This window comes from Atractosteus spatula, chromosome 5, assembly GCF_055471065.1.
Source record: "Atractosteus spatula isolate fAtrSpa1 chromosome 5, fAtrSpa1.hap1, whole genome shotgun sequence".
Classification (NCBI taxonomy): domain Eukaryota; kingdom Metazoa; phylum Chordata; class Actinopteri; order Semionotiformes; family Lepisosteidae; genus Atractosteus; species Atractosteus spatula.
Genome location: NC_142710.1, coordinates 52,737,341 through 52,753,534, shown reverse-complemented (window position 1 = coordinate 52,753,534; position 16,194 = coordinate 52,737,341). Strand labels below are relative to the sequence as shown.

The window sequence follows — 16,194 nt, the reverse complement described above, 5'->3', positions numbered from 1 at the left end:
AAAGAGAGGGGGCGGGGGGAGCTGATACTACCTAAAAAACAAAACAATACAGAAGGGGAATGTAAAAAGAAAATGTAAGCAATAAAATAGAAGTGCAGAAAATTCCACATGCCCTTTCTGTGCAATTACTGAACAAAAAACATACAGATTTAAAATGGGTCACAGAAACATTTCTTACTCAGTGACTAACTAAAATTCATTGTAAAGGCTGAAATCTAAAGTGTGATTTTCATTGCCCGTGCTTTAGACACCTCCTTCTCTGTTGTTCAGATATCTTCATAATGTACAGTAAATGAGAGTTCTGAAGGAATTCAGCTACATTGGTTGGGTGACAAATCACACAATCAGGAATCACTCAGAGTGCAAGAACACAAGAATGGAAGCAACACACAAGTCCCCCCAAAAGGAACATAAATAACCACTGCCGACACTACGAAAAAGTAGGTCATCATGACTGTTCTAAAGAAACACAGAGCGGTATGAAATAGTCCTCAGCAGCTCAGTATACCAGGTTTCAGTACTATGAAAAAAGGGGTCAATGTGACATCATAGCAGTGAATAACATTGCGTATGCTGAAACATTATCCATGCATTTCCAGTAGATGCCTCAGGTTAATATGATATAAGAATATTTATGTTAAGGACTAGAAAGGAAAAGACAGTGAATTTGAATAAAATCAGTGCATGCTTATTGACTACCACAATAAGCCTTCACACATCCCTGGCTAGCTACATTTTGTGACACATATAAACTAATGCACATGGACGTATGGATCCAAGGGGATTTTATCAAGTCACAGCAGTACACTGGCAAGTGCTCCAGAACTTCAAGCATCTCCATTAACGTACGCTTATGGCAAGAAGAGAGATGAAACAACGTGTATTTGAAATGAAATGTATTAGGAACACGTTTCCAGTGCATACGTGTCCATAAAATGTTAGCCCTCTGAAAATACCTGAATTTTCTATGTACTTCTTAATGGTACTTTTTAAATGACAGTGATAAACAGGCCCAGATTTACTCCCCTCTCCTTGAACAGCATAGATTTTGAAACTGAAACTTTGATGTTGGTACAAACGAATACCACACAGATACAGAAAAGGTTCGTTTATAACCGCCATTTATTCTTTTATTCAAAAACCCTTTGGGGCACCATGGTATCCAGCACTCAATGTTCTCTAATCAAGATGTGCATTTTTTGTTTGAATGGTTTGCTTTCCTGATTGCTGTTCTGCTCAACACCGCACTGTAGCCTGATTGTCATCATTTCGTCAATGGTCTTTGCCACAAAGAAAATCCTTCAGATCCGCAAGGAATGAATAGAGCTCCAAGAGAAATGCAGAACATTTATCTTGCCAGGGACATGTAATATTAACCCCCTCTGGAACCTTCTAGAAGAAAAGACTGAAATATATACAGATATATAGTATTTTAATTCTGTATATCTGGGTCAAACACACTTTATCCCATGTTATCAGAAGGAATATCAAGGGTGCGCCTTGTTTAACACACCAGTAAAAAAAATGAGTGACAAAAGGTTAAGCTCATGTTTTCCTGTTTTATTTTTATGTGCAATACTTGGGTATTACACCCTGCTTACATGTCTGAGGAGATCGTTCATCCATTTTCTAACAACTTCACCCAATTTAGGGTCACAGGGAAGCTAAAGACTACCCCAGCAAGCAACAGGCACAGGGCAGGGTACATCCTGGACAGGACGCCCATAGTACGGCGCACAAACTAAGGACAATTTTCCCAGAAGCCAATTAACCTACCAGTATGTTTTCAGACTGTGGGAGGAAACCAGAGCACCTGGAGGAAACCCACACAGATAGCACCCCAGGTCTGGAATTAAACCCAGGGCCCCAGCACTCCTAGGCAGCAATACTAAACACTGCACCGTGCCATCCTCACGTTGTTTTTTTACCTGTTGTACTGAAGCTGTAACCAGCTGTAAATTGCACAAGGAGAGCAGAGTATCTGTGAAATGCTAACATGATTTTAAAATCCAGAACCGGGGCAATCAGAGGAATTCATTTAGTAATAGTAAAGGAGACAGAGCACCAAATCTACTGTGTAGTGGGGCTGCCCTCATGTGCTCAATATACAGTTGTCTTAAAATTCTTTTGTGCTTCCTCAGAGTTCACCAATCGGGTTTGATTTCAGTCTGGAGTGCCTTCTGTGTGGAGTCTGTCACCTTTTCTCCATGTCAGTGTGGACTTTGTCCAGGTGCTTTATTTTCCTCCTCCTTTCCAGAGGCCTGCTGAATAAGTTAGTTGGTGTCCCCAGATTTTCCATGTGTGTGCCCTGCCATCCCCCTGTCTCAGCCAATCCAAAGTCAAGGCTTGTGCACTGTGTCTGCTAGTTTGGGCACCAGCTTGCTGCTGGAGGATAAGGAGGATGTACTGTATATAATAGATGGATAAAGAAACTACAGTTGAGTTACTTATAACGCATCCACACAGTACCTACTGTATATTCACAATACAATGCGATACAAGAAAGCACAGCTGCGTCTATTAAAGATTCTTGATTCTTGATAATATTGGGTTCAGGCATCCGCACTGCGTAAACGGTGTAAAACCGCGAACTGCGACGGAAATTGGAACCTTTTGCGAAGTTAATTTGTATAATTGTGAAAGTGCAGTGAAGGCAAAAGGCGCTGCGTTTGCTTCTCTTCCGCTCTCCGATAAGATTTTTTCAGTGATTACACTCCCAAACTTGGATGCACTTACCCCCGTCACCACTACTGTAAGTTCATTTGTGCCACAGTGCACCCAGCAGCTATCACATAACTATAACTTTTCCACCACAGAAGGCCTAGAAAGAATTATTCATTCAAGGCTGTAGCATTTGTAGAGAGGTTCATTTAATAGCCACACCCCTCGTTTGCTTGTCAGTTTATCTCGCTGTAACTCCCTCTCTCTCTCGCTCGGTTTCTGTTACGCATAGTAGCGATTGAGAGATTCAGTCCCTCTCCAACTCCGGTTAGCCAGAAAGCGCACGGTGGATGGAACAGCAGACCTGGAATTTACCCCTCTCGTTATAGCAAAAGAAACACCTCCAAGCAGCTCAACACGTTAAACAAGAAAAGAGTCGACTGATCTGAAAGCACAGAGCATCTTTATTTTTGTGAAGAAGACTAGGCAGGGAACTACAGTGGACCCTAAATTTACCGAGGACTTGGCATTTTAGGTAGGCGCAGTGGAGCTCTTACGTGTTGTGGGGTTTGTTTTGTACAGTTGTCACTTTATATGTGAGTAGAATGTGAAACGGAAAAGGTTGGTAATTGCCTAAGACAAAGACTTTCTTTCATGCACAGGGCTGATTGAGCGTATTCTTAAAAAAAATCAAATGAATTATTTATTGTTTGCAGTCCTGTTTTTGGTCTGTAACTTAAGTGTAAATAAATACGCTTTGCTATTTTTAAAACAAAATCTGTAATGATCTTGAGTTAGTAAGCCAATTTAAGAAGCGTTATTTTAGAAGTTATCTTTTTTTCTCACAATCAGCCCACTTGTTATGTTGCATTTGCTCTGTGTTCGACTTCAATGCGAAGCATACACTTCGTGCTTTGAAGTACTGCTGCACTGTATGTAATGTGTGAAGAAGAGGATAAAAAGGATGATGGCATCAACTTACATAACGTAAAACGAGTGCATATAGCAGCCATTTATGCATGTGTTTTCTTTACTGGGGGGGTCTTTAGATACTTAACATGTTCGCAATAATGGAAAAGGTACAATTATGTCACAAAAATGGTCTCATCACCCATAAAACTTTAATTGTGCTCCTTATTTTGATGTTACTCAGTTAATGATTGCAACATTACCAGATAGTTGACCTGCTTTTTGAAATGTTAATTTAGATTTTGAATTCTTACTCAGGATGTACTGTAGCCTACAGAGGGAAGGGCGCTATATAAACTGCTTTCTTTACCCTTTTAATTCAAAGTAATGAATTGTACAGACAGTGAAGCTGTGGTGTGGTCCACCCACTGCATTAAAAACCTACTGTGCATATTTATTGTATCTAGTTGTTAGGGGTCTTAAATAAAATACTCTAACCCCAACTTGTCGACTCTTGTTCATACGCTCTGAATAAAGGAGCACGCTAGTTCACCAAGTCAGTGTACTGTCAAAAGTCAGAGTACTACTAAAACTGATAGCTCTTCTTGAATCGGGTTTCAGTGCATCGCTAAGATACAGTACCAAGTCAGAGGAAAGAAATAACTGACCTGAACCTGTCTTAGCTGCGCGAGGCACCGTATTACGATTACTTAAATTCAAATCGTTTAAATTTGTACTTGCATTGAGTTACGCTGAATTGCGTAAAGGAAAAAAAACGTTAGACCCTGGTAAACTGAAAACGGGAAATGTATACAATACTGTAATAGTCTTTTTTTACAGTGACCATAATTAAGAAAGTGGGCAATGGGCAACTAATTGGTTGTAAACAAATGAAATGTACAATAACACAAATAAACCCAACCGTAATCTAAATCAGAGATTTAAGTAGTTATTTTTTTTGTCAAATTAAGGCTTGGAACTGTGTCATACAACAGCGAATAAATAGCGTTTAATTTTGGTGTACTGTAATGCAGTCGGCTGAGATACTGTACGCAACTCTCCGATGCCTGCAGTGTACAGCAGTTAACTATTTGCTTGTTTTTCTAAAATACTGTAACTAGTATACTTTTACTCAGACTCATAAGTCATTGCAAAAGATGTTATGAAATTATTTAACTCAGTATTTAAAAATCTAAATCCACGTTTTGTTTTATGCTATTGTTTTTTCTATAGTTTTAGTTTGAAAAAATAATATTAAGCTTTTTAAATGCAAATAATTTTTTCAGCAGCAAGTGTGTAGCATTTAGAAACTTGACCATAATAATTGTATATGAGTTTACAAATAAAAATGGATTTCATCTAGTTTTTTATATTCCCTTGTATTTCACCTAGATTTGTGTGTGAATTTTAGTTTAAACTCAGTTTCACCTTTAAAAAAATTGTATAGAATGTACTTGTGTATAATGTTACATGTAAATCTAACCTTTTGTGGTGTATTACCTTATATAATTAATGTATTTGGCATAATCATTCATACAATAGTTAGGCATAAATTCCTTAGGAGTGGTTTGAACATATTCACGTTACTCCAGTGTTGTTTTTACCAGAAGTGTTTTCACTTCATTATATAACGAAAACATATAAAGTTATATATGCTGTATACAGTACTGCAAGTAAGCTTACATATCATATAGACAGTAAGTAATAATTTATAAGTTTAATTAATATATATATATAAAATGTGAGTGTTTTAAAAAATATCTTTGTAAACTAAGTTTTATTCACATTTGAAGTAGGTTATGAAAGAAAAGGGCACTTTATTTAAAAAAATAAATCTTTTTGAAAGCCTTTAAATGGCATTACTTTCTGATTTATTGAGCCTGGGAATGATTTCTGATCTATATAGACGTCCATGAGATATATTTCTTATTCTCAGACAAATCACTGAGTCGCTCATGTTAATTATTTTGGTCAACACCTCATGTTAAAATGTCAGATTTTCATGTTTTAGTGTAATAATCAAGATCACTTTGTTCTTTAAAGTTCAAAATTGCATTAAAGCAGGCTGGCTGGGTTACAGTATGATTAATACTATTAGCACAATGACTCATGATTCTGCCGTCGCTTGGATAAAGTGAAATTTGCAGCAGACACTTAAACACAGACATGTGCATGTCTCAAACTAACCGATATCTATATTTAATTCGAACACCATGAACTCTAGCATAAACATACCATAAAACACTTTTTGTTAGACATTTTCCTGAACACTCTTGTCAAGTCTTGTACCTTTCTCTATGATATCTCTTCAGAACTGCTATTGTTGTCTTATTGTTGTCATTGCTAGACATGTGTATATTTGCTGCTGAACGTCTATATTATTCCTCGCAGTTGCTTATCCATCTCAATACCACTCAACATCTGAGTCGCCCCCATGTGGCAAAATTGAAAGTAAACCAACAGCGGCTGTCTCAGGTTCTTTGGCATTTGAGGTTTTCAGTTGACAGTACCTGAGTGAGTTGTGTTTTGAATTGTCCAAGGGTTGGAATATTGCCGTTGCATTCGTTCTGCTTTCCCCCATGCATTTATGGGAAAGAACTGGTAGAGACGCTGCTTAAATACTTGTCCAGTTCGTACGTTAAACTCGGAATAAAACTACAGCACCTTGCCGCAGCGTTCAAGTAGTGTCATTGAAAAAAGGTGGAAGATTTGACCCAAAAGAGCTCAATCATTTGAATGTGGATGTAGGATGGGATGAAGACCCTTTTGGTCCTGGGATGGATTGAAGACCTTTTTGGCCAAAGTTAAAACTTAGGGGAAAAAAATATATATATTGATTGATTTTGTATTGAAATTGACGGTCTTTTCCTGTTCTGCAAGCTGACATGTTCTTGACTTGGCTAACTTGACTTGGCTTGACTTCTCAACAAACTTTCATAAAGCATTCCGACACAAAAGCCTTGGTCTTAATGAAACTGACAAAAAGTAGCATCCATATGAATTCAGGAACAGCACTGATTGGCAGTGGCAATGGAGAGGCAGTCACAAAGAGATTACAGGTAGAGTGTATACTGTACCTTAGATAACAGAGAAAGAATTTTCTTGAAGTTGTGGTTGAACCTGTTTGATAAAGACTAACTACAAAAGTTAAAACGAGCACTCAATATTTTGCAACAATATGACTAAATAAATGAGTTTCATTCAGATATAAACTGTTTAAAAATGTTTGGTCTGTTTTAAATTGGAATTCTTAAGATCACAAATGGATTTAAGTCGACCTACAAGCAAACCATTGAAATAAGTAAATTTCTTTTTAATAGGTTAAATTGCAGCAGGGAAAAAGGCTTTTAAAGTCAAAAGGCAAAGATGCAAATGAGAGGTTCTGCAGACAGCTGCAAGAATTGATAAAACCTGGAGGTCCCGTGCTTCTCTATGAAATTAACTTAGTTATGACATTTATTGACATAACAGACAACTTCTTTGGGGCTGTATTCTGTCTCAACATCTTCTTTCCTAGTAATAACTTTATTTTCTTCTGCACAGATCGGTGCTAATGAATTTTATGCATCAGATATGCTCATTCAGACAGCTTCCTAATGAGTAATCTATAAATTTGATTCTACACAAACCTTGGAATTAGCCATGAATTTGTTTTCAGGCACGTTTCATGTCTTGCTGTTCCTAGCAGTTTTCTCTGCATTAAATGCGTCTCATAACTAATGCTGGGGTCATGTTTACTGTACTATATTTCTTAGTCTTAGATTGTAAGTAGTGAATATATTATCCTATCTGTGCTGATTATTAAACTACAGAAATTTGCTTGATGTGCATTTTTGAAATTCTTCTTTTTGTTTAGTATTTTCTGTTCATGCTTTTGAATTCATTTGGAAACTGCTCAGATCCTGCAGTGCCTTTATATGGAAAAAAATTGAAACAAGTGTCAAGGCAATTAAACCATAAATAGAAATTTCCAACAATTGAACTTTGATTTTGAGTTCTGATTCATTCACATACAGGTGCTTGATTTAGAGGTTCCTAAGTTAAAAATAAATAATGGAACCCTATTATCCATCTTTATATAAAGTGCTTAAGCCAGAGATTATTAATATACAGTACTGTATCATAAAAATGTAAACTCACATTGAAATATCACATTCATTTGCTGCTCATTGCAGAAGTCTGATAGCATTGTATGCAATGCAAAGTTGAGCTACAAGTTACTGTTTGAATGGTTATTTCAGGCTTTATATATTGTATGTCTGTATAATGAAAACAAGGTACTGAACTCCAACATCGAAACATGAAATCTTTTCAATTTGCTGTATTCTGCCAGCCCTCATCCTGTGCATAGAATTTGTCAAGAAGCAGTGCTGACAACTATGATACTTCACTTACTGAAGCCTTCCATTTTAGTGATCTGATTCAGACTTAGAATCCGAAAACAGTAACTTGTTTTCCTATTTCAATGTTCACAGACAGTGGTAATAATTTCCATAAAGTGAGTAGTTATCTCAGACCTGAAGTGTCATACTTACAATATTTTGGTAAAAGTCAATTTTCAAGTTTGCCATGATAAATTAACTGATAGCTACTAATAGTCTATTTGCCAACCTTTATCCTAGTCTTCCAAAAATAAATCAAAAGGTACACATTTTCTGCATTCTAAAAAAAACTTTAAAATGACAGAAACAAATATGAAGAATCTGTAGCTATATGCAATTTGGCATGATGCTGTCATATGAATATAAACTAATTTCTTTCTCCACATGGAATTCAGGAGTCATTCAGTATATTTTTTTTCTTTTTCCTGGTTACTAGATTTTGTCTCCTAGGTTGCTAGATCTAGCTGGTTGCTAGATTTTTTATTGCAGGAAGGCAAATCAGCTCTTAATTACTGTATATATAATATATACCTAAGATGATATAAAGCTATGGAATGTAATGATGGTATATGATGGATGTTAGCCAAAAGGCTTTTCAAATAGGACTTTTTCTTGCATTGAGAAAGGGGTCTGCTTAACCAAGCTTAAAGAGGAGAACAGCATGCCACACAATAGTAAAAAAAAAGTATCTTAATTGATACTTTAGAAAGGTTTGTAAGGAAATTCCATTGCACTTCACATAAATTAATTCTTATTCGTGCTTTCAACTGTCATTGTCTGACTGATGAAAGAATACTACTGATGCTTTCAATTTTAGTTTTGAACCATCTCACAATCTGTGTACTGTATTAAACTGGAAATCTAAGAGGTTGGATTAATAAGAACGTGATACAGTGTTACAGTGCAAAATTTGTCACCAATAATGATAATGAAACCTATTTTTGTCAACACCAATAAACCTTTGAGCATAAACCAAACAAAACTGAAAATCTGAAAAGCTGCCAGTAACTTTTAGAATCCCTTATCGTCAATGAAACCATACAACCAATCATGCTAATCAAATGAGAAGTGGAGAAAGTTCAGAGAAGTGTTGAAAGGTCTTTATTGTCTGCTCAGTGAGGTTAAGATGCAGGCTAATTACGTGCTAAGAAAACATTGCATATTGTTACCAGAATCAGTAAAGAGAGTCAGCAGATGGAGACGGAGAAGCATTAGAGAGTTGAGAACATACAGTAGTGTTTGAGTTTGTGCAACTGAGACTTAGAATCATAATTCACTAGGAATGATAACACCCAAGATGAAAGCGTCATGGAGCGAAATTGTGGCTTAACCCACTTGGCCTCACAGGCCTGGCCTCTCGGGCGTAGGACAAGGAGGCCAGGACCTCCATACAGGGTGACCAAGGGGTAGCTGCAGAGGTGGAGATGGGGTGGAGGTGAAATGCAAGAAATATGCAAGAGAGAGAGAGAGGGATCTTGTAGGTATTTATAGCGTTTGGGAGAGGAATGGATTGGATTGTCAGGGGCGATTGCTAATTACTGACCGCTTAGTCTGATTGAGTTTGGTTGTTGTCATCCCTCCCGAACTTTTGTTATAAACTCCATTTCTTGTAAATGGAGAACATTATGTCGGAGTTTCATGTATGGGCCACACTCGATCAAAAAAAAAACATACTGCAGTCAGAATGTTTAATACAAAAGGCTTCTTTACAAAGTTGGTTTTCTTTTCAGGTTTTTCACAAGACTTTGTACAGTAAGTCACAACGGTTGAATAAAGACAAATGTGAGTGTGCTTCACAGGATTCACCAGGGTTAACTACTGTACATAGCTGCTTTTAAAGACAAAGGATACGCCCTGTTAAATAACATGAAGGTGATCCCCAAATATTTAATTTGCATTCATATTCTGGCTCTTTATCTTGCAAATCTGCAATTTCATTTTTAATTAAATTAACTACTTTAAGTACTTTAATAAGTATTTAAAAATACTTAAGAAAATAATTTACATTAAAAAGCACATTCCTTACAAATTGGTCTAACCAACTCTGCGTCACCAGCATAATGAGTTACAAGTGATAGATTATTCAAGCAAAAGTAAGGGGTGGGTGCAAATGGATTGTGCAGTGAAAATGATAAAGGGATCAAATACAGAGTGAGAGATATAAGAGGGCAGTAATAAGAATTTCAGTTTGAGAAATTTGATAATTTAGTATGAATTGCTGTGTGGTGAGTGCCTGTTTCAAAGCCTGCTCTGCAAAAGAACCCTTAGCTATTTCTCTTACAGTATGTTAAGAAAATATCTACATATTGTTAGTATACTTTAAAAGATTTATTTTTTGTGGTTTGTAGTGCCCGGGGATTTTAGTGTTTAGAATCGTGGGGTGTGACCCTAATCTTACAGTCTGGGATATGTTGAGTGAAACTCAGAACAAGGCTTCATTACAAAGGAAAAGGTTTAACCTCTTATGATGGAAATTACTGTGTATCCTCTGTACATGTACAATAGTTTAATCTCTCACCTGACCTCCACTGGCACCTTCGGCCCTTCACGTATGAAAGAGTATGGTCTTGGGCTTTAGATTATGATAGTGCCATGTTAATGAATTTGCGTCTGTAATGCAGTTGTCACCTCTTTGTTGGTTGGTTGTGCCTGCATGATTTTTAATCTGCACACCCTGGATATGTGCCCTACATGTACATCATGCTTGCTGTTAAGATTTCACCCCAGTCTTGAGGATATTCCTTGGCTTTACCTACAAAAGACATGTTTTTGTGAAGAAATACATCTACATTTCTGTCCAAAGTAGCGCCGTTATGGTACCACACAGATAATGCACAAGCCAAGACCTCTTAGATAGCAATCCTCATAGAATTGGTACTGTTCGCTACAAATAAACAGGGATATTTATCATATCTTATATTTAATTGCAAGAAGACGGAAGAAAAAATGCATTCTTAAAGGCATTCTGATAGATTTTACAGTGTATAGTAATTAAATGTGAACAATCAAATTCAATCCTGACATTTCCATTTTCACTCCACTTTTTGTGACAGTTTTTGAGTTCCCATTGCAGTGTTTTCTCTTCTGTCGACTAACTCTGAAAACAGGAAACAACAATTGCAAATCCTGCAGTGAAAACTAATCAAAATTAACAAATGTATTCTTTTAAACTTGGCTTGTAGTAAACTTCTTAGAATAATGGAGGCTGCAGGATGTCATGTTCCTGCTGGGTGGTATAGAGCTGAGCAGAAGGCTTTATTCCAGTTAGCAGATTCCCTGATTTATGACACCATTAAGACAACAAAATGATAGCCCTAGATCTGTGTTCAATTTATTGCCATCTATATTTCAGTTCTGTGATGGGTGAATTACTGTATAATGTTGTGTTTGGATCTAAACCTTCTGAATGACAGAATTGTGAAACAGAGAGGTGCTGAGACCATTCCTGCTTTAAATGAATTCAGTTTTTGCATTTTAGAGAGCGTTATCAGGATTACAGTTCAAACCAAACCAACCCACAAGATGAATTATGGCTTTCTGAATGACTTGAGATGCAGGATGGAAACTTTACACTGTTACAGGCAAACTGGGACATTGTTAATTAACAATTAACATTCTATGCCTGACCTGCTATTTAAACCCGTCTCAGTCCACACCTCTGGGCTCGGTATTGTACAGTCTCCTCTGTCTCCTAAGCTCGCCTGCTACTAGCTTAGAAGCTACAGTAAATCTCTTAGTGACTACTTTGGATACCGACTCTGCCTAGCCCTTTTGGAATCGTTCACCTTCTCCATTTTCCTAATGAGACCGACCTGCTCAGGGTTCTCCTTTTAGTCTCGTAACATAAACATTGGTATAATATGCAATAGTTCAGCAACACAATATTCCACTCGCCCCAGCCAAATATTAATAGAGAATTTCACATATACAGTATATTATATGTGTGTGACTATGAAAATAAGCCATTTTTGGCCACAGTAAAGTCATTTAATTTTTATCTCTAAGATATGCTTTTTAATTCACATCTTTTTTTAATTCACCTTGTAAAATTCTTTGTTCTTAAATACTGTATATTAGTCTCAATATACAGTAAGCCAGTATAAAAGCAATTGGCTTGTTTGTCAGTTTCATTACAAAATGGGCCATTCATGGAAAGCCAAAAGTATTTTGAGGTTGGTTCAAAAATTAACTATTGTAAGGTCCACTATAGCACACAACTGGCTAGATTGATTGTACAAATGCACATTTTTATTATTTGCATTCTAGGGCCGTTAAAACCAGGAATAAAAAACAAAATGTTGACTTTTTACACTTGTATCTTTTTATCATTTACTGGCGTTTATTTCAGAATCTTTTATCTCAGAGTTTTTTGCTTTTCTTTTATAATTTGCAGTTTGTGAGTGTGAGACGAGGTGGACAGAGGTGCAAAAATGCACATTTGAACAGGCATGTGCCTTCAAGATTTTCTATTGTCACTTGATGGGAGCTGAGTCACCTGGGAATTGTGGATGGCATTGGTTTTTATGAATGTTCCTTCTTTTGGGCTTTTGTCCTTTTTTGAAGACGGCCGGTGGAGTGAGTAATTCTCACTATTTCCATTTATGCTTCCTTGGGGACTTATTGATTTGGCCAAAGATATTCGGGAACAGTTACCAGTACTATAATTCCATATCATCACTCATTCTGAGGGATTATAGCTGCTGTCAGTGGTACGCACATTTGGCTTTCAGTGTAGTTAATTAAATAACAGACTGAATTCTATGAGGTTAAGAAAATGAAGTGCAGTCTTCAAGGGAATTAGATTTACATCATCTTTTGAAAGTTTTTATTTATCATGCCCAGCCAAAAAGAGAATACTGACAAGGTCTATATTATATTTTCATGAAGACTCACTTCAGACAAACTCAGCATGAAACACTATATGGAAGATGAAAGAAGCAGATACTTAGTTCTTTTTGGTACCATGTAATAATATCCTGTGTGCTTAGATACTGAAATAAATTGCAGACATAAGCCAGAAAGGGAAAAAATGAGCTGTTTATTTACTGGGTGCAAACTGCAGTTAAAATGCTAATTTTACCCTCTAAAACAAAATTCCAACATTCTTAAGTCCCATTCTTCCCCTTGGGCCAAGACTTTGAATATTTCACTGTATTGTTTTTTTAAACATATGCACTCCTGGAATGTCTTACAAATGTAGTTTATGCAGTTTCTATGAGGGGAGAAATACTGTATTGCGTCAAAGCATTGTCTACTGGACTGAAAACAGTTGAATTCAAAAGGCTCTAGGGCTACATAATACTCTGTTATTTTTATATGATATAATATTTGTTTCATTAGGAGAAACAGAGTTTGTACTTTAGACACATCTCATTGCTATGTGTTTTCTTGGGGGCATGCTCTCTCACAAAAATAATATTCGTTAAGGCTCTCTTGTGTTGATAAACATGGAAAATAGCAAATGAGCTGAAATAGAAGGAAAACAGTAGTGGTTAGGTGCAGGTAAAGAGATATGTAGACTAGTTCTTTTTGATCATGTCAAATTGTGTTACATGAAGCTGTAGGGCCTTAGTTATTTTAAAGGAAAATAGAACAAAGTATTCAAAATGGCACTTCTCCTCTTGGATGTTTACACTGCAGCTAGTTTATTTTTTTTTGCCCAGGAGCTGAGTGGTGTAGGGTTTTAAAAGGGACAGATCCTGTAGATGGTACAATAAGCCCTTAGTTTAACAGATTGCCTTTACCGGACTTCAGATTTAACAGACAAAATCTGGTAGTGGGACTTTTGTCTGTAGAATCAGAAATATTGGACTTCCCCACAAAAAGAGGGAAATGTACAACTAATTAAACAAGGTAAAAATAAATACTATAGGTTTAAAATTCAGGAATATCAATTGTGTCCTATAGGGGTAGGTCAATTGCATACGATGGGTGTTTTTTTGTTAATCGTGCGCTTTAGTGAATTTTATGCAATATAGTGTATTTACAATACATGAAATAAAGAGCTTCTATATTTTTAATAAAAAGACTCAGAATTTAAACTGACTGTGTTACACACTGTAAACACTGTATATATTTCTCACAGTGTGTTTTTGGGTTGAAAAAAATGTGTATTAGTCCATTAAATGGAGGGTTTATTCAGTTATAGAAAACATACTGTCAAGGAATAAATACAGTGTGGTTGGGAAAGAGAGGGATCAAGAGTAGCACCACTGTTCTTGGCATTAGAAAAGGGAGAAAAGATGATGAATAAAATGAAATAGAGATCTACTGTATACTGTATGGTGATGAAGAAGAAATGTAGAGTGGGGCAGATTTTGGAAAGATTTAATTGGGATGTGAGTGTATCCAACATGTGTATCTAACAGAAAGTTAGAAATCCTCAAAGAGATTTTGGTTAAAAGATGGGAAGGAAAGAGAAAAACGAGGATTTTAAATGAGGTTAAGATTTTTGGTGTCTGCATGCTTTAAGGTTCATGAAGAGAGATAAAATTCTCAGACATTTTTTGGAGGGCTCTGTGCTGTGTGAAAGGAATTGGTCGCATGACAAGGTTGCTACTGGGGAGTGAACACCTTGCGTGTCCACTGATCCGAAGCGAGGACAGAATTTCTCCGCACTCGTTTTCAATTAAAGGGTTACATGTGACACAAGCAGGCATCAAAGGACGGTCTCTGCCTAGATAGCATCTACAAATAGCAATTTAAAGGAGAATTTTAAAAGAAAATTGATTAATATTTCACCTCTGGTTGATTCATGCTGCCATCCTGGATATTTTCATCTTGGTGATAATCAGTAATGTGAAGTACTGTAAGGGAAGGCTCCAAGGGATCGTGTGTGTTAATTTACTCTTGAGCGAGCCAGAATGTATACTAAAGTTGGAAGGTTTCTGCTTAAAACTCAACCATTATAATAACAGTTATGGAGAAAATGACCTCAGGACCTCAGGGCATATTTATAAAAACCTTTAGATTATTTTCATAATCGGACATTGGGCATCAAGACTTCTTCATATCCAAACGCATCATTTTTGGAGTAAAAATGATATTTTAACAGATACATTCTTCACACCCCTAAGACATTCTGCTATTATTAAAAGAACATCGAGACCAGAATGATGTTCACATACACTAGGTTAATATCCTTTAAGTGTCCAGAAGAGCTTCTCTTGACGTGTTTGCAGTGCAAGCAGATGTCACCCTGTCTTCGGCTGTCATTGCCCTTACACTTAGGGAGTTAGGCTCCAGTTCTGAATTGCTGCAGCATGCGAGGAATCCACTCTACTAGGAGAAAGTTAATTGAATATTTAATAGGCTGTTCTGAATATTTTCTTTTTTTATGTTTCAGATGGGTGCTGCAGTGGGAATACGGCTGAGTAAGAGAGAACACAAGCTTCTCAGTGTGTAGCCCACAGCAAAAATAATCCCAACCTTAGAAATACTGTTTTTGGTGGTTTTAATTAGTTCATATATTAGACGAGAAATTGAAACATGGAAAAAAAAAAGCTTTTGCTTGAATAATCAATGGAATTAGTTCACTCGTGGAACAATAGTTTTCAGAGAATGCCCATGGAGAATTGTAGCTTCCTGGGACCAAATTGTTCAAATACGTTTCTATTACTAAAGCTGACAGCATGTCTCCATTAACCTTCCAATGTTTCATTCTACTGATTTTCCAAGAGACAATGGAGCATTCACTGTATATGTCTAAGGATTTTGGTCCTATACACACTTAGATTTTTATCATGTAAGGAGCAAATCTTCCATTTCTACAGAGCCTTGATACCTTTGATACCTTGAAGTACCTTGAAGAAAATGTTATATATTGTGTCTGTCACGAAGCGTCTTTCAGGACCCTATGCAGACAGCACAATCCAGAGAGGAGTGAGAAAACACGGGAAAAAAGATGAGGATAGGGGCTGGAAGAAGAACGGGGGGCGTGTCCAAGGTGCGCTGGTGGTCGGGTGTGGGGGGGGGGGTGTTATGGTGTCCAGGGCAAACAAGTCCAAAGGGAGTCCATGAGAATAACCGGAGTAAGCCAATGTCCAAAGCCGGGTGATCCATCCTGACACAGATGAACGAAGTTAAAAGCCACAGCAGGATCCGGCAAAGGGTCGGGGGAATAAAAGGGGGTTACGGGGCCAGGCTCCCAGTCCCAGGACGCCATTGTGAAGTCGCTCCTGGACTCCCGGGAAGGCGGGTAGGCAGGCTTCCGGGCGTCCATCTTCCGAAGGTGAGACTAGAT

General features: G+C 37.1%; 1 protein-coding gene across 1 annotated transcript in view; it reads left to right on the top strand.

The window, feature by feature from the left end:
• The first annotated feature begins 2,931 nt into the window (after nt 1-2,931).
• Nucleotides 2,932-16,194, top strand: part of LOC148835249 (caM kinase-like vesicle-associated protein) — a 79,799-nt gene continuing 66,536 nt past the window's right edge. The window contains exon 1 of the mRNA XM_088915605.1: nt 2,932-3,196. The gene's annotated coding sequence lies outside the window, so the exon portion shown is untranslated. The remainder of the gene's footprint in view (nt 3,197-16,194) is intronic.